A 27,089-nucleotide genomic window follows, 5' to 3' on the forward strand; every position below is an offset into this window, starting at 1 on the left:
GATAGCACCCCGGTTGTACATGCACGAGAACCAGCCCTACCACATATAATCCAAACTCTCGCAGATTTTACCCCTACTACGATGGACAGAGAACCAGCTTCACCCAATCTAACCCCAACCCTAGCAGATAGTAACCCAGTTCCTATTGACACATCACCATCTCCACCACAGAGCTCCCAAACAAGAGCAGTTAGTAAGGCAGCTCCAGTGCCCAAAGGGCCAGTACTACCACGGCGAACCCCAACTCCACCAGTTAGTATGCCTATTCCTGTGGAGGAAGCACAATCAGCTAGTTGTAGTTTAGCATCTATCGCATTTGATGTTGTTAAATCGTATGTGCATATCTTCCCATCTTGGAAATATTATACTGAAGATGAAGGAAAATGCCAGTTGCAGGTGTTTGTCCAGGAGTTATGTGTAAGTAATGTTATTCATGGCAATTACTTTGCTTTGTCCCGTACATCCTACCTCCATGATGGTTATAATATAGCAAATTTTCCCATTTTTCTCTATAGAGAAGGACTGATTTGGAAACTCAGGATGAAGTAACCTATGCTAATACCTCTGCTATCTTCAAGAATGCTTGGTGACGGTATTGGAATTACATGAAGAAAACATACTTCACCGGCAAAGAAACTCATCAAATTCACTTACGTTCTCCTGAGAAACATTTACTGGATGATGACTGGGAACGCCTTGTTCTGTACTGGTCCCGAACCAAGAATGTGGCAAGGTCTATGAGCTCATTTTCTATTTTTAAGTACTATATTCTTGCGTCTTACTGTACTATGTTCATGTAGAACAAGTGCCTAAACCTGAAGAACAACTATTCTAATTTAAGATTCCATTGCTATCATAGTACAAAAAAGCGCTAGGCGCTAATTGTGTGTTTTGCCACCGCCTTGAGCTTTACTGACCAAAGCGCATGCTTATGCGCAGTTATGCACAGATTAAGCGTATTTATGCGCAATGCATTTTGCCAACCCCTAGAGCCTAGGCGCCCTTAAGCGATCACTTAGGCGCGCCTTTTTTAACTATGATTGCTATCATGCATACTGCTCTGCTCTTGTATCACTGTATTTACTCATACAAACTTATTTTTAAATTGAAGGATCTAATCGAAACTCCAATGGCACAGTAGGTATGTTCACACATGTTTCTTTAACAGGCTTGCTCTTATCAATAGCTCTGTTGATTTGAATTTCAAATGTGTATACAGTTGACTTCTCATATCATGCACATTACTAGCATCACAACAGAGCCAATAGTGTTGTTGTACATGTAGACCCGTGGTACCCATCTGAAATCTTGTTGTGCCGTGTAGTTTCCCACACTTTGTATTCTTTCACTGCTGCTTTGTCTTGAACTGATATGATTTGAACCATGTCTCTATTTTGTTTTGGCAAGACAATGCAGTGACCATAGGACATAGATATATGTTTGTTTGATGCTTTTATTATGTACTAGTACTTGGCAATAGAAGACTTGGTAGTTTAATCATGTCCACCTTACTAATGAACTGGTTCACCGAAATGAGTTTCATATACTAGTACATGCTAAACCTGTTATGTGTCTGCTTGTTTCTTCTTTTAGAATGCTGATAGAATATTGGGGAAGAGTGCCTTATTAAGCAATGATAAAGGAAGTAATGCAGATAAGGTTCAGGATAGTGACACATCCTTGTTGGTCTCCAACAAAGCTGATAAAACAGCTAAGGAAGACTATCTCGAAGACAATGAGACAACCCCAAAGTCCTGTCTTGGTTTAGTGTTCGAGTTACTGGCCACTACCGCTTGCACAAGCTATTCAAACTCACTGTCTGAATTAGTTTAGTTTCTTGAGTCTCAACTACAAGCTGAAAGACATCGATCATTTGTGCTGCGACAAGAAGCAGAAGGACTGCGGAAGTACCTGGAGCATTCAGATGCATACTTTCTAGTGCAGCAGCAAGCATTGGACGATTTTAGCACCAAATAGGAGAAAGCTAATAAGCTTGCTAAGCTTATTGCCAGCATGGTGGATACCATGTTTCTTGAGCTCTTCTGAAGTTGTTTCAGTTATGCTCTTGATTTGCTGTCGGGTTTATTTGCACTGGTGGCCAATTTTGATGGCCAGTGTATGTAATATGCTGCTTTGTTCCCTATATTTGCACTGGTGGCGAACTTTGATGCCCAGTGGATGTAATATGTGTAATAGCGGTAATAGGCTAGCGTTAATTGCTTGCTTATTTATTTCCTTATTGTCTTGTTTAGTTGTTTGCTTGTAATCACTGCAGTTCTTTTTCTGTGTTTTTCTAGTGGCCACAATAACCTATTTTTGGAAACTAGGCCAAAATAATCATGGCAACACACGGACTGTTGTAACCATGGGCCTCCTACGAGCTGTATGATCCATGGGCCTTCTACGGGTCGTAGGATGCATTGGCCTTCTATACGGGCCGTAGGATCCATGGGCCTTCTACGGGCCATAGGATCCATGGGCCTTTCAGAGGCCGTAGGATCCATGGGCCTTCTATGGGGCGTATCATCATTTCGCCAATCATGGACCGTACTATTCATGGACAATAACAGGCCATTAATAGGCCGTATTTGATAACTCTATGAAAACAGCCCAACGGGGTTTTTTCGACATGAAAACGGCCAACGTATTAACGGGCCACAAACGGGCCGACTTTAACCACGGGCTGAATTTGGCCCACAAGCAGAAAATGACAGTAATGGGCCGTAAGTAACCGACTACTAGAAATGAGCCCAAGAATAAATGGGCCCTGAGAAGGCCGAAAGATAACATGGGCTGGAAATGGACCAATGGAATAATGGGCCGTTAATGGGTATAAAGTGATACATTGTTCATTACGGGCCAGTTTTACCACGGGCCATTAAGGTCCGAGGGTTACTAAGGGCCTCATATGGGCCAAAAGACATCATGGGCCATACATGGGCCAGAAGTTAAAACGGTCTGGAATTATATTGGATGGCCCAGATAACACTACTGGGCCTAATTCGGATAGGCCGTAAACGGGCCCTAGGATAGCGGGCTATAAATGGGCTATATGCGAACAGGCCGTTAACGGGCTTGCCGTGGGCCGGCCCGCCACCTTTTGACCAAGTCAAACGGGCCTGCCTTTTCACAGGAATGGGCCTCTATTGGGCCATGCCATGTGTCGACGTATCATAGGCGCTTTGGGTCCAATGAGTGGATGCCATCTGTCCCAACGGTGAGCCGACACGTGTTTCCTCCACCCAATGATGATTTTACACATGGAAAATCCCCATTGGTCGGGGCTGTTAACGGGTTATCGGATCCAAAACCAGACCCGATAGCTTAACGGCATTCCGTTACGGTGGATGCCACGTGCCGGTCACCCTTGACGAAAGCACTTCTATGACGCGTGATTTATCGTCATGGAAGTGGACACTTCGGTGATGATAATTTTGGTAATGTCATGGAACACTTCTACGACAACACATGTATGACTATCTTGATTCTGTCATAAATTTGTCATGGATGTACATGTATGAAAAAAAACGTGACCTACTGTGACAAACACGTATCATCACGGAAGTGTATATTTTTTGCAGTGTCGATATGTCTGTCGAAGCCATCTACCCTGAGCCTGCCAAGGAGCCAATTTATCTTCATAATGTTGATCGCCAAAGCTTCTCGCAACCAATTGAGGGAGTTCTTGCTACAACTCGTGTCTATCCTCTGGCTGGCAATACACATGCACCTCATCGTGCAACTACTGAAGCCACTGAAAGCACCATTGCTCAAAGGCCTTGGAAGCAATCTCGTGTGCTCAATGACCGAGAGCTTCTTGTGGCCTTGCATCAGAAACAAGATAGGCACCATGACTGGCTAAAGCGTCAGATGCAGAACATCTTGGTGGACATCAATCACATCAGAAACTTGGCCACCAAGAACTCATTTGTTGCCCATGAAGCCTGTAGGAGGTCCTGGAAGAGTCTCACACTTCTATGCACTGAAGAAGAACTTCGCGAAGATGGCTTCACTAAGGGTTTCAAATTTTACTCCACTCCTCGCAATGCAAGCTGGCGTCGAACTCCACCCATTGAAGATTCTGAGTATTCATCTTCGGCTGCAACTGTTGTTGCGAGAGTCATCAAAGAAGAAGATGATGCCACTTCACAAGCCATGGCTTCACTACGTCTCGACACTGCACCAGGCCCCTCTGCACCACCGAACTCCAACATCGACCCTGCACCTTCATCTACTCCTGATGGGAACGAGTAGATGCTCTATGTCTTCAAACCTTTTTGGTCCTTACTGACAAAAGGGGGAGAAGCATATGAGTTGATAGTCTTCAAGCAGGTCCATATGGGTGGTTGCTATATTTTTTTGCTAAGACGTTACAACTCTCGTTTTTGATACATTTGGTTCTTTGGGTTGTAACACTTAAACCTGATGGTCGTCTACTACTTTTTCTGCCACTATGTGATGCGATGATAAATTCCACATGAAGTCATTCCGCGGACGTCCATTTTTCATTATGCATGTCATTATCTTTGTTATATCTTTATATGCATAATGAATTTTCTTCATAGGTTGAAGAGGATATCCACAAGTAAAACCTGCCATGTGTATTTGCATTCAAGAGCAAACTACTTATATGCACATCTTCAAAGGGAGCATTTTGCTACTTATGAAGACAATGCCTTAAATCTCTAAACTTCCACATACTTTTATCCCCGTTGAAAACTTCAACAAGTTTTTCATCAGTCACCAAAAAGGGGGAGATTGTAAGTGCATCTAGTGCCACCCCTAGTTGGTTTTGGAGTATTGACGACAAACTTGGTTGAGGGACTAATGTGTTTGTGAGAATTGCAGGATAACACAGGTAGTAATCCCTCATTGATTCGGTTTACCTACCAGAGATGACCCCTAAAAATGTGTGAGACATTGAAGACAATGTTGGTTTGTGAAGAGATTCACATTGAAGACTATGACATGAGCATTCATCGCATGAAGACTATGGATTGCTGATACGTCCATTTTGCATCATGATTTTATATCGATATTTATTGCATATGGGCTGTTATTACACATTATGTCACAATACTTATGCATATTCTCTCTTATTTTACAAGGTTTACATAAAGAGGGAGAATGCCGGCAGCTGGGATTCTGGCTGGAAAAGGAGCAAATATTAGAGACCTATTCTGCACAGCTCCAAAAGTCCTGAAACTTCACGGAAGTCATTTTTAGAATATATAAAAAATACTGAGCGCAAGAAGTTTCGGAGGGGGGCCACACCCTACCCACGAGGGTGGGGGCGCGCCCTACACCCCTGGGCGCGCCCCCTGCCTCGTGGCCCACTGGTGGCCCTCCGATGCCCATTTTCTGCTATATGGAGTCTTTCGATGAGGAAAAAATCATAAGCAAGGTTTCGGGACAAGACTCCGCAGCCACGAGGCGGAACCTTGGCGGAACCAATCTAGGGCTCTGGCGGAGCTGTTCTGCCGGGGAAACTTCCCTCCGGGAGGGGGGAAATCATCGCCATCGTCATCACCAATGATCCTCTCATCGGGAGGGGGTCAATCTCCATCAACATCTTCACCAGCACCATCTCCTCTCAAACCCTAGTTCATCTCTTGTATCCAATTCTTGTCTCCAAGTCTGGGATTGGTACTTATGGGTTGCTAATAGTGTTAATTACTCCTTGTAGTTGATGCTAGTTGCTTTATTTGGTGGAAGATCATATGTTCAGATCCTATATGCATATTAATACCCCTCTGATAGTGAACATGAATATGGTTTTTGAGTAGTTACGTTTGTTCCTAAGGACATGGGAGAAGTCTTGCTATTATTAGTCATGTGAATTTGGTATTCGTTCGATATTTTGATGAAATGTATGTTGTCTCTCCTCTAGTGGTGTTATCTGAACGTCGACTACATGACATTTCACCATTATTTGGGCCTAGAGGAAGGCATTGGGAAGTAATAAGTAGATGATGGGTTGCTAGAGTGACATAAGCTTAAACCCTAGTTTATGTGTTACTTTGTAAGGGGCTGATTTGGATCCATATGTTTCATGCTATGGTTAGGTTTACCTTAATACTTTTGTTGTAGTTGCGGATGCTTGCAATAGACGTTAATCATAAGTGGGATGCTTGTCTAAGTAAGGGAAGTACCCAGGCACCGGTCCACCCACATATCGAATTATCAAAGTACCGAACGTGAATCATATGATCGTGATGAAAACTAGCTTGACGATAATTCCCTTGTGTCCTCGGGAGCACTTTCCTTCACATAAGATTTTGTCCAGACTTGTCCTTTGCTACAAAAAGGATTGGGCCATCTTGCTGCACCTTTTTCACTTTTATTACTTGCTACTCGTTACCAATTACCTTATCACAAAACTATGTGTTACCGATAATTTCAGTGCTTGCAAAGAATACCTTGCTGAAAACCGCTTATCATTTCCTTCTGCTCCTCATTGGGTTCGACACTCTTACTTATTGAAAGGACTACAATAGATCCCCTATACTTGTGGGTCATCAAGACTCTTTTTTGGCGCCGTTGCCGGGGAGTGAAGCTCCTTTGGTAGGTGGAATTTGGTAAGCAAAAATTTATATAGTGTGCTGAAATTTACTGTCACTTGTTACTATGGAAAGTAATCCTCTGAGGGGCTTGTTCGGGGTATCTTCGCCCCGACCAGTAGAGCAAAGAGTTTCTCCTCAACCTATTGAACCTACTGAAAATGAAAATGTCTACTTTGAGATTCCTTTGGGTATGATAGAAAAACTGCTAGTTAATCCTTTTGCAGGAGACGGAACAATGCATCCTGATGAGCACCTAATATATGTGGATGAAGTTTGTGGATTATTTAAGCTTAAAGGTGTGCCCAATGATGCTATTAAGAAGAAGGTCTTCCCTTTATCTTTGAAGGGAGATGCATTGACATGGTATAGGCTATGTGATGATATGGGATCATGGAACTACAAACGATTGAAATTGGAATTTCATCAGAAGTTTTATCCTATGCATCTTGTTCATCGTGGTCGCAATTATATATATAATTTTTGGCCCCGCGAAGGAGAAAGCATCGCTCAAGCTTGGGGAGGCTTAAATCAATGTTATATTCATGCCCCAATCATGAGATTCCAAGAGAAATAATTATTCAAAAAATTTATGCTCGACTTTCTGATAATAATCGCACCATGCTCGATACTTCTTGTGCTGGCTCTTTTATGATGAAGACTATTGAATTCAAATGGGATTTATTGGAAAGAATTAAACGCAACTCTAAAGATTGGGACCTTGACAAAGGTAAGGAGTCAGGTATGACATCTAAGTTTGATTGTGTTAAATCTTTTATGGATGCCGATGTTTTCCGTAAATTTAGCACTAAATATGGACTTGACTCTGAAATAGTAGCTTCTTTCTGTGAATCTTTTGCTACTCATGTTGATTTCCCTAGGGAGAAGTGGTTTAAATATCATCCTCCCATAGAATTAAAAGCAGCTGCACCTATCAAAGTCGAAGAAAATACTATCACTTATAATGATCCTATTGTTCCTACTGCTTATGTTGAGAAACCACATTTTCCTGTTAGGATAAAAGATCATGCTAAAGCTTCAACCGTGGTTTGTAAAAGCAATATTAGAACTTATACACCTCCTGAGCAAGTTAAAGTTGAACCTAATATTGCTATTGTTAAAGATCTCTTGTATGGTAATATTGATGGGCATGTTATTCATTTCTGTGATGAGACTGCTAGAATTGCTAAACCTTGTGCTGAAGATAAACATAGACCCGTGGTAGGCATGCCTGTTATTTCTATTAAAATATGAGATCATTGTTATCAGGACTTATGTGATATGGGTGCCAGTGCTAGTGCTATACCTCATGACTTATACAAAGAAACTATGCATGATATTGCACCTGCTGAGATAGAAGATATTGATGTCACAATTAAACTTGCCAATAGAGATACTATTTCACCAATTGGAATTGTTAGAGATGTTGAAGTCTTGTGTGGGAAAACTAAATATCCTACTGATTTTCTTGTTCTTGGTTCCCCACAAGATAGCTTTTGTCCCATTATATTTGGTATACCCTTCTTGAACACAGTTAATGCTAGGATAGATTGCGAACAGGATGTTGTTACTATTGGTTTAGGCGATATGTCTAATGTATTTAATTTCTCTAAATTTCGTAGACAACACCATGAAGAGGAATTTCCTAGTAAAGATGAAATTAATGGTCTTGCTTCTATTGCCGTGCCTCCTAGTGATCCTTTAGAACAGTATTTGCTTATGAATTAGATGAAGTATTCTTTAAATAGGAACCCATCCTGAAACACAATTTGCCTGTCGAAATCCTAGGGGATCCTCCTCCACCCAAGGGTGATCCCGTGTTTGAGCTCAGACCGTTACCTGATACTCTTAAATATGCTTATGTTGATGAGAAAAATATATATCCTGTTATTATTAGTGCTAAACTTTCAGAGCATGAAGAAGATAGATTATTGAAAACTCTGAAGAAGAACCGTGTTGCTATTGGATATACTCTCGATGATCTTAAAGTCATTAGTCCCACACTATGTCAACACAAAATAAATTTGGAGAAAGTTGCCAAACTAGTTCGTGATCACCAATGTCGGCTGAATCCTAAGATGAAAGAAGTGGTAAGAAAGGAAATACTAAAGCTCCTTGAGGCAGGTATAATTTATCCCGCTGCTGATAGTCAGTGGGTAAGTCCTATCCATTGTGTCCCTAAAAAGGGAGGTATTACTGTCGTTCCTAATGATAAAGATGAATTGATTCCGCAAAGAATTATTACATGTTATAAGATGGTAATTGATTTCCGCAAATTAAATAAGGCTACTAAAAAAGATCATTACCCCTTACCTTTTATTGATCAAATGCTAGAAAGATTATCCAAACATACACATTTTTGCTTTCTAGATGGTTATTCTGGTTTCTCTCAAATACCTCTGTCAGCTGATGATCAATCTAAGACCACTTTTACTTGCCCGTTCGGTACTTTTTCTTATAGACGTATGCCTTTTGGTTTATGTAATGCACCTACTACCTTCCAAAGATGCATGATGGCTATATTCTCTGACTTCTGTGAAAATATTTGTGAGGTTTTCATGGACGATTTCTCTGTCTATGGATCCTCTTTTGATGAATGCTTAAGCAACCTTGATCGAGTTTTGCAGAGATGTGAAGAAACTAACCTTGTCTTGAATTAGGAGAAGTGCCACTTTATGGTTAATGAAGGTATTATCTTGGGGCATAAATTTTCTGAAAGAGTTATTGAAGTTGATAAAGCTAAGGTTGATGCTATTGAACAGATGCCATGTCCCAAGGACATCAAAGGTATAAGAAGTTTCCTTGGTCACGCCGGTTTGTATAGGAGGTTCATTAAGGACTTCTCAAAAATTTCTCGGCCTTTGACTAATTTATTACAAAAAGATATACCATTTGTTTTTTATGATGATTGCGTAGAAGCATTTGAAATACTTAAGAAAGCATTGATCTCTGCACCTATTGTTCAGCAACCTGATTGGAATTTACCCCTCGTTATTATGTGTGATGCTAGTGATTATGCTGTAGGTGCTGTTCTAGGGCAAAGAGTTGATAAGAAATTAAATGTTATTCAATATGCTAGTAAAACTCTAGACAATGCTCCAGAGAAATTATGCTACTACTGAAAAAGAATTTTTGGCAGTTGTATTCGCTTGTGATAAGTTCAGACCTTATATTGTTGATTCTAAAGTAACTATTCACACAGATCATGCTGCTATTAAATATCTTATGGAAAAGAAAGATGCTAAACCTAGACTTACTAGATGGGTTCTCTTGCTACAAGAATTTGATTTGCATATTATTGATAGAAAGGGAGCTGAGAACCCTGTTGCAGACAACTTGTCTAGGCTAGAGAATGTTCTTGATGACCCACTACCTATTGATGATAGCTTTCCTGATGAACGATTAAATGTCATAAATGCTTCTCGTACTGCTCCATGGTATGCTGATTATGCTAATTATATTGTTGCTAAATTTATACCACCTAGTTTCACATACCAGCAAAAGAAAAAGTTTCTCTATGATTTGAGACATTACTTTTGGGATGACCCACATCTTTATAAAGAAGGAGTAGATGGTGTTATTAGACGTTGTGTACCTGAGCATGAACAGGAACAGATCCTACGCAAGTGTCACTCCGAAGCTTATGGAGGACACCACGCTGGAGATAGAACTACACATAAGGTATTGCAATCCGGTTTTATTGGCCTACTCTCTTCAAGGATGCCCGTAAGTTTGTTGTATCTTGTGATGAATGCCAAAGAATTGGTAATATTAGTAGACGTCAAGAAATGCCTATGAATTATTCACATGTTATTGAACCATTTGATGTTTGGGGCTTTGATTATATGGGACCGTTTCCTGCCTCCAATGGATATACACATATTTTATTTGCTGTTGATTTTGTTACTAAGTGAGTAGAAGCTATTCCAACTAGTAGTGCTGATCATAACACCTCTATTAAGATGCTTAAAGAAGTTATTTTTCCAAGGTTTGGAGTCCCTAGATATTTAATGACTGATGGTGGTTCACATTTTATTCATGGTGCTTTCCGTAAAATGGTTGCTAAATATGATGTTAATCATAGAATTGCATCTCCTTATAACCCATAGTCTAGTGATCAAGTAGAATTGAGCAATTGAGAACTCAAATTAATTTTGCAAAAGACTGTTAATAGATCTAGAAAGAATTGGTCCAAGAAACTTGATGATGCATTATGGGCCTATAGAACTGCATATAAAAATCATATGGGTATGTCTCCGTATATAATGGTTTATGGAAAAGCATGTCACTTACCTCTCGAACTAGAACATAAGGCTTATTGGGATATTAAAGAACTCAATTATGATTTCAAACATGCCGGTGAGAAGAGGTTATTTGACATTAGCTCACTCAATGAATGGAGAACCCAAGCCTACGAAAATGCCAAATTATTTAAAGAAAAAGTTAAAAGATGGCATGACAAAAGAATACAAAAGCGTGAGTTTAATGTAGGTGATTATGTATTTCTATACAACTCTCATTTAAGATTTTTTGCAGGAAAACTTCTCTCTAAAGAAGGTCCTTACGTTATTGAGGAGGTCTATCATTCCGGTGCCATAAAAATCAACAACTTCGAAGGCACAAATCCGAAGGTGGTGAATGGTCAAAGAATTAAACATTATATCTCATGTAATCCTATAAATGTTGAAACCAATGTTATTGAAACCGTAACCCTGGAGGAATACATAAGGGACACTTTCCGATACATTTCAGACTCCGAAAAGGAATAGGTATGTGGTACGGTAAGTAAACCGACTCCAAAACAGTTCTAATGGCAATTTTCTTCCGTTTTGGAATATTTAGAAAAATAGAAAAATAAGAAGCAGTCTAGGAAGGACACGAGGGCTCCACGAGGGTGGAGGGCGCGCCCTCCTACCTCGTGGGCACCTCGTGTGCTCTCCGGACTCCGTTTTCTTGCACGTTACATATTTTGGTCGGTAAAAATTCATTATATAACCTTCCGAAGGTTTTGACCACCGTATCACGCAAATATCTCCTTTTCTTGTTTCGAGCTATTTTCTGCCAGGGTTGCCAAAGCCAAGCATCATGTCGTTTCCCTCCTCCTCCAACAATGAGGGCAACGATGCTTGGCTAATGAAGATAGAGCTAAAGAGATAAGAACCCATGGAGATCAACAAGGATGAAGGGATCAAGAAGGCCACGGAGGACCAAGTTCTGGCAACAGAAGACATCCTTCAACTTGATCACAGTCTTCTTATCCCAAATGAGATCGAAGCTTTCAAGATGATTGAGCTAGCTCGTATACAAAACAAGTATCTCACATGTGAAAATATTTTGTTGAAGGTGCATATGATCGCACTCAAGGGCATTATCCACAAGTTGGAAGACCTTCTACGCTCGATGTGCGACTATCCATCATCACCACCATCTTCTTCACCAACAAAGGAAACATAATCACATGGGTATGGGCACTCCCCTTGGCAACTGCCAAGCTTGGGGGAGTGCCCTAGTATAATATCACCATCACTTTTATCTTTACCGCTTTTCTTAGTTCGATCCTTTTGATAATATTTTGATCTAGTAGAATAAAAGTTCTTAGTATGATCTAGTTGTGAGTTTTGCTTTATGATCCTTCTATGTAATCGAGTCCGTGAGCTATATATAATAAAGATTAGTGTTGAGTCAAGGGATTGATTATTTTGCCATGATCTTGAGTGAATAAAATAAAAGAGAAAGAATGAAAAGAAATAAAAGATATCATATGGATCTTATGGAGAGTAATGAGCTCACATATAAAGAGTATGATGATTAAAAGTTGTTGAGAGTTGACAAACATAGTTTTGGTCATCATTGCAATTAATAAGAAGTAATAAAGAAAGAGAGGTCTTCACATATAAATACACTATCTTGGACATCTTTTATGATTGTGAGCACTCATTAAAATATGACATGCTAAAGGGTTGACGTTGGACAAGGAAGACAACATAATGGGTTATGTTTTCTTACATCCGAGATAAATTATATTGTCATGGATGATCCAACATGATTGAGCTTGCCTTTCCCCCTCATGCTAGCCAAATTCTTTGCACCATGTAAAGATACTACTTATGCTTCCAAACACCCTTAAACCAGTTTTGCCATGAGAGTCCACCATACCTACCTATGGATTGAGTAAGATCCTCCAAGTAAGTTGTCATTGGTGCAAGCAATAAAAATTGCTCTCTAAATATGTATGACTTATTAGTGTGGGAGAAAATAAGCTTTATACGATCGTGTGATATGGAAGAAATAAAAGCGATGGACTGCATAATAAAGGCCCATATCACAAGTGGAAATATAAAGTGACGTTCTTTCGCATTAAGATTTTGTGCATCCAACCATAAAAGCGCATGACAACCTCTGCTTCCCTCTACGAAGGGCCTATCTTTTACTTTTATCTCCTACCTTACATAAGAGTCTTGGTGATCTTCACCCTTCCTTTTTTAAAATTTTATCTTTTGGCAAGCACAGCATGTTGGAAAGATCCTGGTATATATGGCTAATTGGATGTGAGTTTTCATGAACTATTATTGTTGATATTACCCTTGAGGTAAAACATTAAGAGGCAAAACTATAAACCCCTATCTTTCTCTGTGTCCGATTAAAACTCCATACCCATAAGTATTGCGTGAGTGTTAGCAATTGTGAAAGACTATATGATAGTTGAGTATGTGGACTTGCTAAAAAGCTCTTATATTGACTCTTTCCTATGTTATGATAAATTGCAATTGCTCCAATGACTGAGATTATAGTTTGTTTCTTTTCAATGAAGTTTATGATTCATACTTGAAATTGTGATTGAATTGTTTCTCTAGCATAAGAGATCATATGACAAGAATTATATAAGTTGCTATTCTAAGAATGATCATGATGCCCTCATGTCCATATTTTATTTTTATCGACACCTCTATCTTAAAACATGTGGACATATTTTTCGATTTCGGCTTTCCCTTGAGGACAAGCGAGGTCAAAGCTTGGGGGAGTTGATACGTCCATTTTGCATCATGCTTTTATATTGATATTTATTGCTTTATGGGCTGTTATTACACATGATGTCACAATACTTATGCCTATTCTCTCTTATTTTACAAGGTTTACATAAAGAGGGAGAATACCGCCAGCTGGGATTCTGGGCTGGAAAAGCAGCAAATATTAGAGACCTATTCTGCACAGCTCCAAAAGTCCTCAAACTTCACGGAAGTCATTTTCAGAATATATAAAAAATACTGAGCGCAAGAAGTTCCGGAGGGGGGGCACACCCTGCCCACGAGGGTGGGGAGCGCGCTCTACCCCCTAGGCGCACCCCCTGCCTCGTGGGCCCCCTGGTGGCCCTCCGATGCCCATCTTCTACTATATGGAGTCTTTTGATCAGGAAAAAAAATCATAAGCAAGCTTTCGGGACGAGACTCCGCCGCCACGAGGCGGAACCTTGGCGGAACCAAGCTAGGGCTTTGGCGGAGCTGTTCTGCCGGGGAAACTTCCCTCCGAGAGGGGGAAATCATCGCCATCGTCATCACCAACGATCCTCTCATCAGGAGGGGGTCAATCTCCATCAACATCTTCACCAGCACCATCTCCTCTCAAACCCTGGTTCATCTCTTGTATCCAATTCTTGTCTCCAAGTCTGGGTTGCTAGTAGTGTTAATTACTCCTTGTAGTTGATGCTAGTTGGTTTATTTGGTGGAAGATCATATGTTCAGATCCTATATGCATATTAATACCCCTCTGATTATGAACATGAATATGCTTTGTGAGTAGTTACGTTTGTTCCCGAGGACATGGGAGAAGTCTTGCTATTAGTAGTCATGTGAATTTGGTATTCGTTCGATATTTTGATGAGATGTATGTTGTCTCTCCTTTAGTGGTGTTATGTAAACGTCGACTACATGACACATCACCATTATTTGGGCCTAGAGGAAGGCATTGGGAAGTAATAAGTAGATGATGGGTTGCTAGAGTGACAGAAGCTTAAACCCTAGTTTATGCGTTGCTTCGTGAGGGGCTGATTTGGATCCATATGTTTCATGCTATGGTTAGGTTTGCCTTAATACTTTTGTTGTAGTTGTGGATTCTTGCAATAGAGGTTAATCATAAGTGGGATGCTTGTCCAAGTAAGGGCAGTATCCGGGCACCGGTCCACCCACATATCGAATTATCAAAGTACCGAAAGCGAATCATATGATCTTGATGAAAACTAGGTTGACGATAATTCCCATGTGTCCTAGGGAGTGCTTTCCTTCATATAAGAGTTTCTCCAGGCTTGTCCTTTGCTACAAAAAGGATTGGGCCATCTTGCTGCACCTTATTTACTTTTATTACTTGCTACTCGTTACCGATTACCTTATCACAAAACTATCTGTTACCGACAATTTCAGTGCTTGCAGAGAATACCTTGCTGAAAACCGCTTATCATTTCCTTCTGCTCCTCGTTGGGTTCGACACTCTTACTTATTGAAAGGACTACGATAGATCCCCTATACTTGTGGGTCATCAATTGCGAAGACATAGTTGTTGCATAGTTTCCTTTTCTTCTTTTTTGAGTCATAGGAACCATCATACTATTAAGTGGGGTCCAAGTGAACAAAGTCAGTGTGACCGAAGTGATGCTCAACCAAATCCTATGCCTTCGAGTGAAGACAATGAGAGAAAATCTTATCCAGAGCTGGATGAGCCAACTTTACTTGTAGCCCAAGTCAAGCTGCCACGCGTGTTTGAAATCTGACTGTTGGACACGTGTCAGTTCCTTAGTGACCCAGGGTCATTTCGGACAAATCAGGTTGGGTTGCCTCCTGGCTATAAATAGCCCACCCCTACACCATAAATTGGTGGCTGCTCAGAGTTAGTGCACGGCTTTTTTCCTTTGAGAGCAACCCACCTCCGAAGCATTTGAGAGAGAAATCCTTGCGAGGACAAATCCCTAAACACCCAGAGCCAAAGAGTGTTAGGCATCACTGAAGTCTTTCTATCTGCATGATCTGAAGACTTGTTACACTTGAGGACTGTGAATCCTCTAGCCAGTTAGGCATCGCGTTCTGAGCATCCAAGAGTCATTGTGGATCACCGGTGAAAGAAGTCTCTGAAGGTTTGGAAGTCTACCTTGAAGACTTAACAGAGTGATTGGGCGAGGACTGTGTGTCCTTCGCTCAAGGGAAATAAGGTGAAGATGCGGTCTTTTGAGTTGAATCTCAGCCTCCCTAACCAGACGTACAGTTGTCACAGCAACTGGAACTGGTCCAACAAATCCTTGTCCTCACCAAGCAACTGGTTCTATCCTTTACCACTCTTTACTTACTATTGTCTTTGTGAAATCATTGCCTGCTTTGCATGATCTGATTGACTTCACTGTGTGAAGACTGTTGTTGTTTGGCATCATACTATCTTCCATCCTGATCCATTCTACCTAGTTGCTGATAGTCTTCGTGCTTTCACTTCATTGCTTACTTGACTATGGCTTGTTGTAAGTGCATCTAGTGCCACCCCTAGTTGGTTTTGGAGTATTGACGACAAACCTAGTTGAGGGACTAATGTGTTTGTGAGAATTGCAGGATAACACAGGTAGAAGTCCCTCATTGATTCGGTTTTCCTACCAGAGATGACCCCTAAAAATGTATGAAGACATTGAAGTCAGAGGTGGTATGTGAAGACATTCACATTGAAGACTATGATAAGAGAAGACATCGCGTGAAGACTATGGAGCGCGAAGACTTAGCAGTTTCGTTGTTCTGTGTTTTTCTTTGTTGAGTCATAGGAACCACCGTACTGTTAAGTGGGGTCCAAGAGAACCAGTCAGAAGGACTGAAGTGATGCTTAACCAAAATCCTATGTCTTCCAGTGAAGATTATGAGAGCAAATCTTGTCCAGAGTTGGATAAGTCAGCTTTGCTTGTAGTCCAAGTAAAGTTGCCGTGTTTGTTTGAAATCTGACCATTGGAACACGTGTCAGTTCCTTAGTGACCAAGGGTCATTTCGGACAAACCAGGTCGGGTTGCCCAGTGGCTATAAATAGCCCACCCCCTACAACCATAAATGGTTGGCTACTCAGAGTTAGAGTATGGCTTTTGTCGTTTGAGAGCAACCCACCTCGAAGCCTTTGAGAGAGAATTCCTTGCGAGGATAAAGCCCTAAACACCCAGAGCCAAAGAGTGTTAGGCATCACTTAAGTCTTCCTGTCCGTGTGATCTGAAGACTTATTACACTTGAGGACTGTGAATCCTCCAGCCGATTAGGCGTCACGTTCTGAGCATCCAAGAGTCATTCTGTATCGCCGGTGAACAAAGTCTGTGAAGGTTTGGAAGTCTACCTTGAAGACTTACCAGAGTGATTGGGCGAGAACTGGGTGTCCTTAGCTCAAGGGGAATAAGGTGAAGACGAGGTCTTCTGAGTTGAATCTCAGCCTCCCTAACCAGACGTACAGTTGTCACAGCAACTGGAACTGGTCCAACAAATCATTGTCTTTAACGAGTCACTGGTTTCATCCTTCCCTCCCCTTTACTTACTGTTGGTCCTTGTGAAGTCATTGTATGATTGCATTATCTTTTGTCTTGACTGAGTGACTGCTTGTTCTGATTGGCTTCACAATATCTTCCTACCTGATCTTTACTGCCTAGCTGCTATTAGTCATTGTGCTTTCACTTCATTGAATACTTGACTATGGTTTGCCTAGTGTAGTCTACCTTCCGCTGCATGGTAATAGGTTTATTTCTATCGTTTGTCTTCAAAACTTCCATGTTTTGAAGACTTTCATAAAAATCGCCTATTCACCCCCCTCTAGTCTATCACTAGCACATTCAGTTGGTATCAGAGCAAGGTACTCCCTTGTTCTGTGTGATTCGGTTTAACCACCTAGAGTTTTAGCTATGTCGACTGCAGGGATAATTAAAGTCTCCACTGCATGCCACGTCTTCAATGGAACTGAATATCCCTACTGGAAGAATAAAATGCGCATGCATCTTGAAGCCATTGATGTCGACCTATGGTATGTCGTCAAGAATGGCATTCCCAAGGCTGGTGAAGGTGTCACCGCTGTTGAAGTCAAGAAGTTCGTTCAACTGGACTCCACTGCCAAGAACATCATCTGTGGTCATCTGACCAAAGGACAGTATGGCCGCGTGAGTGCTTTGGAAACATCTAAGCTAGTCTGGGACTGGCTCTCCAAGGTCAATGAAGGCGTCTCAACCCAGAGAGATCAGAGAATCAGTGTCCTTCGCAACCTCTTCAACCGCTTCAAGAGAAATGACAATGAGAATGTCTAGCTCACGTTTGATCGACTCATTGACATCACAAATGAGCTTCAAGCTCTCGGCGCCACTGAGATCACCAAGCATGAAGTCGTCAAGACACTCCTAAGATCACTTGACCGCTCGTTTGACACCCTAGCCCTGATGATTCAAGAACGTCCTGACTTCAAGACACTCGATCCGTCTGACATACTGGAGAGGCTCAACACACACGAGTTTCAGCTTTCTGAGAAAAGAGACATCTACGGTCCCAACTATGGGCGAACTCATGCCTTGAAGGCAAAAGCTGTCTCCTCATCTGAAGAAGAATCTGACAGCAGTTCTGATGATCCTGAAGACATTGGAAAGGAGCTTGCTATGCTAGTGAAGAAGTTCCAAAAATTCACCAAGAAGAAAGGCTTCAGAAAGTCTTAACGATCAAGCTCAAGGAATGATGAAGCTTCTTCTCATGACTACAAGAAGAGAACATGCCACAAGTACAAGAAACCTGGCCACTACATCTCTGAGTGTCTGCAGTGGGACAATGAGAACAAGAATAAGAATAAGAGCAAGGAGTATGACTCTGACGACAAGAAGAAGAAGAAATACTCAAAGTCTTCTTCCAAGTCTTCCTCAAAGTCTTCATCACACAAGAAGAGCTCATCTAGCAAGGCACGTGCGTTTGTTGGCAAGGAAATGGATTCAGAGGAGGAGTCCGCTTCTAAGGAGGCGGAGGTGGAGTCTAAGGAGGAGTCCGATTCTGGCGTTGCGAGTCTGGCTACAACATACGTTGCCAAGTCCATCTTCAACACTGAAGACAATGACTTCATCACCGACACCGATGCAAATTACAAGGACTACTCTGCTCCTATCTACTGCTTCATGGCACGCGGTGCCAAGGTAAACACATGCACTACTCACTATCAAACATCTAGTGAAGATGACTCTGATTGTGGTTCCAAACCCAGCTACAAAACACTTGCTAAAATTGCAACTAAACAACAGAAAGCTATGGAGCATATTCAAAAACTGTTAGACAAAAGCGATGATCTGTTAGACGCTGAAATGACTCGATCTCAGTCCTTAATTGAAGACATGAAAAATCTTCACGTTAAGTATGAGGAACTTGAAAGTCGTCATGAAATGCTCTCTACAACTCATGAAAAGCTTTCGTATGATTATCTTCAAAGGAAGCAAGATTTTGAGAAATTGAGAGCGGCTCATGAAGATCTTCAAAAGGAAAACGAGTCACTTCGCGCCGTACAGATCAGTTCAGCTCAGGAAGGATTTGAACCACCATGTCTTAAATGCATCGAGCGTGACAACACTACTTCTGTTGCTGGGTGTTCTACTGCTGCTACTATTGCAATATCTTCAACCGTTGATGTGGTAACTAACCCCTCTGCTGAGGATACCACTGCTATTGCTGATGAGAATGCTAGGTTGAAGACATTGCTTGAAACAGGGATGTACAAAAGTCTCAAAGGGCATCAGACACTATGTGATGTCCTCAAAGGGCAGATCCTGAACCGAACCCCTAGGAAGGAGGGTGTTGGGTTCGAAAGGAAAATGAATGCTGATGGCTCTTACTGGAAACCTGAGCAGTACCCCAAAACCACATGGGTTGCTGCAAAGGAACCTTCAGCGGATCCATCCACCCTATCTGGCTTCACTTGTGCTAATCCCATCGTTATTGATGAATCCTTTGATGCAAACTATAAACTGTTTAAGAATCAGAATGGTGAAGTGTTTGCCAGGTATATTGGTAGTAACTGCAGGAATGGGCCGCCTATGAAGAAAGTCTGGGTGCCGAAAAGGTGTTTGGAGAATCTTGCTGTGAATGTCGTCATGAAACCACAAGTGAAGAAGACAAACCCCAGACCACAGGCTTCATATGGTCCAAAGGCTTCATACAGACAGAGGACTCACCTGAGTCACACTAATGCAAATGTTTTGCAGGGAAACCTTAGTCAGTCCTATGAATATGAGCGTGTTTCATCAAACCGCCATGTTCATAAGACCAAAAACTATTCTGCTTATCCTAATGAGTACTATTGTCCACCTGCAAGACTTTTTGCTAGGGCTCCAAAGCCAAAGTTCTCAGATGCTGCACTTAGACTCATTGCTTCGAAGCCACCCTTGAAGATGTGGGTGGGTAAGAAAGCTTAACTCTCTTTTGCAGGGAAAGGTCTCCAGCCGAAAACCAAAATCGTCTAAAGCCATTGCTGGGGACCTTAAACATCTTGTAGGGCGCAAGATCAAATGCCCAAATGGTCTTATTATGTATCTTGTTCCTGAATCGCTTGCCACTTGCCCTATCAGTCCTAACCTCGATCTAAGCTTTCATAATCCACTTGCTCATCAAATGTTTATGCTTCACAATTCTCTTCGTGAAGCCTATCCCCCTAACTGCACTGTAGGGTACGACACCAGCTGCTTCAGAATGGATTATTGATAGTGGGTATACTAATCACATGACTGGCAAGCGAAGCCTTCTCATGGACTCAACCTTATGTCCATCTGACAAAAGTCAAATCACATTTGCTGACACTGGTAAAAGCAAGGTATTGGGTCTAGGTAGAGTTGCAATCTCAAAGGATCAACACATGGATAAAGTCATGCTTGTTGAATCCCTTGGTTTCAACTTAATGTCTGTCTCAATGCTTTGTGATTTAAACATGATTGTGATGTTTGGAAAATATCGTTGCCTCGTTCTAATGGAATCTGACAAGTCTCTAGTGTTTGAAGGGTATCGGAAAGATGATCTGTACGTGGTAGATTTCTCAGGAGGACCACAACTTTTCATATGTCTTCTAGCAAAAGCTTCTGAATGCAAGCTCTGGCATCGGAGGCTAGGGCATGCTGGCGTGAGGAACCTCCACAACCTTGCAAGGAAGAAGCATGTCATAGGCATCGAGGGCGTCAAGTTCAAGAAGGATCACTTATGCGGTGCCTGTGAAACATGAAAGATGACGAGGGCCAAGCATCCCTCGAAGACAATCATGAGAACGACTCAACCCTTCGAACTGCTCCACATGGACCTTTTTGGTCCCACTCATTACTCAACTCTTACTACTACTGCTTGTCTCTATGGCTTTGCCATTGTTGATGATTATTCAAGATATACTTGGGTGCATATAATCCTCTACAAGACTGAAGTGCAGGATGTCTTCAGACGCTTCACCAATCGAGCCATGAACAACTATGGCGTCAAGATCAAGCACATCAGAAGCGACAATGGCACTGAATTCAAGAACACTGGTCTAGACACTTATCTTGATACTTTGGGCATTACACATGAATTCTCAGCTCCGTACACACCGCAGCAGAATGGCGTCGTGGACGCAAGAACAGAACACTTATTGAGATGGCCCGCACGATGCTTGATGAATACAAGACTCCAAGAAAGTTCTGGCCTGAAGCCATTGATACTGCATGCCATATCATCAACCGTGTTTATCTTCACAAGCTTCTCAACAAGACATCCTATGAGCTCCTTACTGGCAAGAAGCCAAATGTCAGTTACTTTAGAGTATTTGGTGCCAGGTGCTGGATCAAGGATCCACATCACACTTCAAAATTTGCACCAAAAGCATATGAAGGTTTTATGCTTGGATATGGAAAGGATTCGCACTCCTACAGAGTCTTCAACCTTTTTCACTATAAAGTGGTTGAAACAGTGGATGTGCGGCTCGATGAGACTAACGGCTCAAAAAGAGAGCACCTCCCAAACGTGCTAGATGAAGTTCCATCCAGTGAATCAATCAAACTTACGGGAACTGGAGAAATCATACCATCTGAATCTCAGCCTGAAGAGGAATTTATCATCTCCGCACCTGATCAAACTGAAGACAATGCTCAGCCTGAAGACAATCCTTCTAACGATGACAATGATCAGCAAGAGCAAAATCTTCGTCCTGTACATCCTCGTGTTGCAAATGAAGTACAGATTGTGAGAATAATTGATAGCATCAATGCACCAGGTCCACTCACTCGTTCGAGGGCAACACAGCTAGCAAATTTCTGTGGGAACTTCACATTCGTCTCAATATCTGAACCCAAGAAAGTTGAAGAAGCCTTCATGAAACCTGAATGGATTCAAGCTATGCAAGAAGAGCTTCAACAGTTTGAGCTGAATAATGTACGGGAACTGGTTATGCGTCATGATCCTTGCAAGCACAATATAATAGGCACCAAATGGATATATCGCAACAAGCAAGATGAGCATGGTCAAGTTGTCAGAAACAAACCTCGTCTCGTTGCTCAAGGGTACACTCAAGTTGAAGGGATTGACTTCGATGAAACAGTTGCTCCTGTGGCTAGACTTGAAGCCATACGCATACTGCTGGACTATGCAAATCATCATAACATTCTTCTGTATCAAGTGGATGTGAAGAGCGCTTTTCTCAATGGCAAGATTGAAGAAGAAGTGTATGTTGCACAACCGCCTGGCTTTGAAGATCCAAAACATCCTGACATGGTGTACAAGCTTAACAAGGCACTGTATGGCCTCAAACAAGCCCCTCGGGCTTGGTATGACACACTCGAAGACTTCCTGAAGATCAAAGGCTTCAAACCTGGTTCCCTCGACCCCACTCTCTTCACGAAGACATATGATGGTGAACTGTTTGTGTGCCAAATATATGTGGATGACATTATCTTCGGCTGCACCAATCAGAAATAAAGTGAAGAGTTTGGATATATGATGCAAGAGCAATATCAGATGTCCATGATGGGTGAGCTGAAGTTCTTCCTTCGTCTTCAAATACGTCAGCAATGCAACGGCATCTTCATATCTCAAGAGAAGTACCTCAAAGAATTCCTGAAGAAATTTGGGATGCAAGACTGCAAAGGCTTCACGACGCCAATGCCAGCCAAACATCATCTGGGTCTCGACGACAATGGTAAAGAGTTCGATCAAAAGGTATACCACTCCATGATTGGTTCTTTACTTTATCTATGTGCATCTAGGACAGATATTATGCTTAGTGTTTGCATGTGTGCTCGATTCCAAGCGGCACCAAAGGAATCGCATCACTTGGCTGTGAAGCGAATTCTTCGATATTTGGCTTACACCCCAACATTAGGATTATGGTATCCAAAGGGCTCAGAGTGTGATCTGGTTGGATTCTCGGATGCTGATTATGCCGGTGACAAGGTGGATCGCAAGTCTACATCAGGCACATGTCATTTTCTGGGACGATCACTTGTATGTTGGTCTTCAAAGAAGCAGAACTTTGTATCTCTCTCCACTACTGAATCTGAATACATTGCTGCTGGATCTTGCCGCGCTCAGCTTCTATGGATGAAGCAAACACTCAAAGACTATGGCATTCATCTGAAGCAAGTGCCACTCTACTGCGATAATGAAAGCGCCATCAAGATTGCCAACAACCCAGTTCAGCACTCGAAGACAAAGCACATTGAAATTCGTCATCACTTTCTCAGAGATCATGTTGTGAAGGAAGATATTGATATCATACACGTCAACACTGAAGAGCAATTGGAAGATATCTTCACCAAGCCCTTGGATGAGAAGAGGTTTTGCAAGTTACGGTGTGAGCTAAATATCTTGGAATCCTCAAATGTCCTGTGATTAGGCACACATCCTAACACTTATGCATATTGATGACTTAGATGTGCAACACACGAAGTAAAGTATATCTTCAATCAATGAAGACTTACATTCTAAGTGTGAATACATTAATGTGGAATTTGACTTCGGAGCGACACGATAATTGTGCGCCGTGTCTGGGTGTAATACTTCCTATACGGTGGGTAACGCCACCACGAAATTTTTCTGTTTGAAGTGTTTCACTCATGGTGTTACGTTTGGTATGTCTTCACATTTGGTTTGGCTTCAATCTCAACTTGTCTTCATGATTATCTTCACTATGTTGATTTGATTGTCTTTCTCATATGTATATATATTAGTGTTCTGTCCTCTACAGCATTCACTTATAGCTATGTCTTCTTGTTGAATCTTTTGAACTAAGTGAATGTGATCGGACCCTAACCTCTCTATGCTTTCTATCTCAAACTCTATCTCTCCAAATCATATGCATTCTATTGAAACTGTCGAATATCTTCTCTGCGTCCTTGTCAGCAGAAGATATAGAGTCAAATAGTAAGTATGTTTTCAATGCTAAATCCTTTCACTTGAAACCCAGAGAAGTGGGAACGACCACCCGGCAATCCAGGCGTGCGTGGGAACATGGAACAACCTCCGATATGTTGCATGATAGCCACGTGCCCTTCAGATGAGAATCGCCAGGGGCACCTGTGTAATAACACTGTGCCGTCCCTGTCCCTATAAATACACGCCTCACCACAGTCATTATCCTTTCTTCCACTCTCGCACAAACCCTAGCGCCACCGCTAGCCCTCGACAACGCCGGCGACAAAGCGCTTAGCAGCCACGACCTCACCGACGCCGTCTTCACGACGGCCGCAGACATCGTCTTCTCCGTCGTCGCTGTAGGTGTCCTCCCTCGCCAAGTTAGGGCACGGACGATCGAACTGCTCGGCCTCCTCTCCCACTCCGTCTAGCAGTTCTTTGTGTGGTAAATAAAACTTCCTTTTTACGGCCCCTTTGATCCTATAGATTCATTACTTTCTACCACAAGCAGTTTCTGTTCACACAAGTTGGATCTATTTCATACTGCATATCATAATATGCCTAGTATGTTCACTTATTCTTCACAAAGTAGTTAGGTCCCTCACTTGTACTTATTCGTGGATTCGTACAAATCTGGAACCAACTCTTTATCTATGAGTGAATGTCTTCGCACGATGAGGTCAATGTCTTCTAAACTGATTTATCTTCAAAATCTTCTGAGAATGCATATGACCTCTTCCCCTTCCCTCGCACCTTAATGCTGTCACAGGTACATGTCCGTGGGAGAATCCCTTGGTTCTCATAGTATGCATTCGTTTGCAGAATTCTTACAACATCACATTAACTCTTCCGAAGCCAGTTCCTGTTTGAACAGAAAACGGAAGCCTTTGAAGCCTTTCAGTTTAAAGTTCATGGCTACAGAGAAATCACCAAGGAAGGATGGCAGACAGCGTGAGGGGGAACATCAAGAGATCTGCCTGATGACCTCTCAGAGCTGTACAAGACAGATCTAGAACAGGATTACAATCAGCGCAAGACACGAATCCAATGGATTCGAAGATATTGGGAAGAACAGTGGTTCAAGTACAAGTTCGTGACCCAGGAGTATGCTGAGAAGAATGCCATCAAACGACCATGGGTAGACATTCTATACAGAAATCTTCAACCCAAGTCCAGAGCTGAATCCATTGAACAGGACTTCTATCCTTGCATGGTCCGTGGACTGCAGCCTGCGGATGCAGACCCATCTTCATTACTGTGGTGCCGCGATGATAATCTGTTCAAGCACAACCTTCAGTTTGCCAGGAACTCGGCCAAAGAGAACAAGAAGTCACGAGGCTTAGACTTCAATCCAGCCCCCTCTGCTCCTCGTGTTGATGGCACACGCAAAGCTGAACCCAATATTGTTGGGCCCTTCTACAACCTGGAAGGTCTCATCACTCATATATGGTTCAAGGGACAGCCGTGGATGAGCCTGCAGATGACGCTGAATCTGATGAAGCGCCTGCACTGCCAAAGCCAAAGAAACTGAAGAAGCCTAAATCTTCAGAGCCTGCTCCTGCAGCAAAGGTCTTACAGGCGAAGCCTCTGGCCACTGCACCTCCTGAACACAGTGTGCAGTCTGAAGATTTGTCACGCATCTCCAAGCCCTCGAGAGTAAAGATGCCCTTGTAGCCCACCAGCCAAGAACTGACTGCTGCTGCTATTCTACGCAATGACGCCATTGATCTGACCAGCGATGAAGATCTTGCAGATGACGCTCTTGAGCAACTGATCAAGAGCAAGGAAGAAGCAGAGATCTTCAATGATTTGCCTCTCTTTGATGTGGCAATCATCCATAACTTCATTGATGATTGGTTTGACACGCCCAACCTCAGCTTTGAAGATCTGCAACTTCCAATTGGCCTCAGTGTCACCTTCACTGGCACCATTGCCTCTGAGCTAGCTCTAGCTCAGCGCATCGTTGAACTGAAGCAAAAGATCGACTATGAGAAAGCTCAGTTCAAGAAGCACATGGCCAACCTCAACGTGCAAGATGTGAAAAACTTCAAGATTATACTGCATGAGCTCAAGGAAGCCTTTCTCAAGAAGCATGAAGAAGCTAAAGGTTCTCGTGAGCGCATGAAGAGCCTGGCTGACAAGTGTGTGCAAGCCTACAATGAGGCTGAGAAGCGCAAGGCTCTTGGAACATATTCAAAAACTGTTAGACAAAAGCGATGATCTGTTAGACGCTGAAATGACTCGATCTCAGTCCTTAATTTGAAGACATAAAAAATCTTCACGTTAAGTATTAGGAACTTGAAAGTCGTCATGAAATGCTCTCTACAACTCATGAAAAGCTTTCGTATGATTATCTTCAAAGGAAGCAAGATTTTGAGAAATTGAGAGCGGCTTATGAAGATCTTCAAAAGGAAAACAAGTCACTTCGCGCCGAACATATCAGTTCAGCTCAGGAAGGGTTTGAACCACCATGTCTTAAATGCATCGAGCGTGACAACACTACTTCTATTGCTGTGTGTTCTACTGCTGCTACTATTGCAATATCTTCAACTGTTGATGTGGTAACTAACCCCTCTGCCGAGGATACCACTGCTATTGCTGATGAGAATGCTAGGTTGAAGACATTGCTTGAAACAGGGATGTACAAAAGTCTCAAAGGGCATCAGACACTATGTGATGTCCTCAAAAGGCAGATCCTGAACCGAACCCCTAGGAAGGAGGGTGTTGGGTTCGAAAGGAAAATGAATGCTGATGGCTCTTACTGGAAACCTGAGCAGTACCCCAAAACCACATGGGTTGCTGCAAAGGAACCTTCAGCGGATCCATCCACCCTATCTGGCTTCACTTGTGCTAATCCCATTGTTATTGATGAATCCATTGATGCAAACTATAAACTGTTTAAGAATCAGAATGGTGAAGTGTTTGCTAGGTATATTGGTAGTAACTGCAAGAATGGGCCGCCTATGAAGAAAGTCTGGGTGCCGAAAAGGTGTTTGGAGAATCTTGCTGTGAATGTCGTCCTGAAACCACAAGTGAAGAAGACAAACCCCAGACCACAGGCTTCATATGGTCCAATGGCTTCATACAGACAGAGGACTCACCTGAGTCACACTAATGCAAATGTTTTGCAGGGAAACCTTACTCAGGCCTATGAATA

This window comes from Triticum aestivum, chromosome 4A (genome assembly GCF_018294505.1).
Source record: "Triticum aestivum cultivar Chinese Spring chromosome 4A, IWGSC CS RefSeq v2.1, whole genome shotgun sequence".
NCBI lineage: Eukaryota > Viridiplantae > Streptophyta > Magnoliopsida > Poales > Poaceae > Triticum > Triticum aestivum.